Source organism: Octodon degus, unplaced genomic scaffold, assembly GCF_000260255.1.
Source record: "Octodon degus isolate 3935 unplaced genomic scaffold, OctDeg1.0 scaffold00419, whole genome shotgun sequence".
In the NCBI taxonomy this organism is placed as follows: Eukaryota; Metazoa; Chordata; class Mammalia; order Rodentia; family Octodontidae; genus Octodon; species Octodon degus.
Genome location: NW_004524995.1, coordinates 259,961 through 260,224, shown reverse-complemented (window position 1 = coordinate 260,224; position 264 = coordinate 259,961).

Genomic DNA, 264 nt, shown 5'->3' with positions numbered 1-264 from the left:
AGAAGCTACTAGAATTAATACAGAAATTCAGTAGCATAGCAGGTTATAAAGTCAATACCCAAAAGTCAATAGCATTCCTCTACACAAACAATAAATACACTGAGAGGGAAAATATGGAAACAATACCTTTTATAATAGCATAGAGGAAAATGAAATACCTTGGAATTAACCTAACTAAAGAGGTCAAAGATCTTTTCAATGAAAATTACAGTACTCTGAAAAAAGAGATCGTAGAGTATTTCAGAAAATGGAAAGATATTTCAT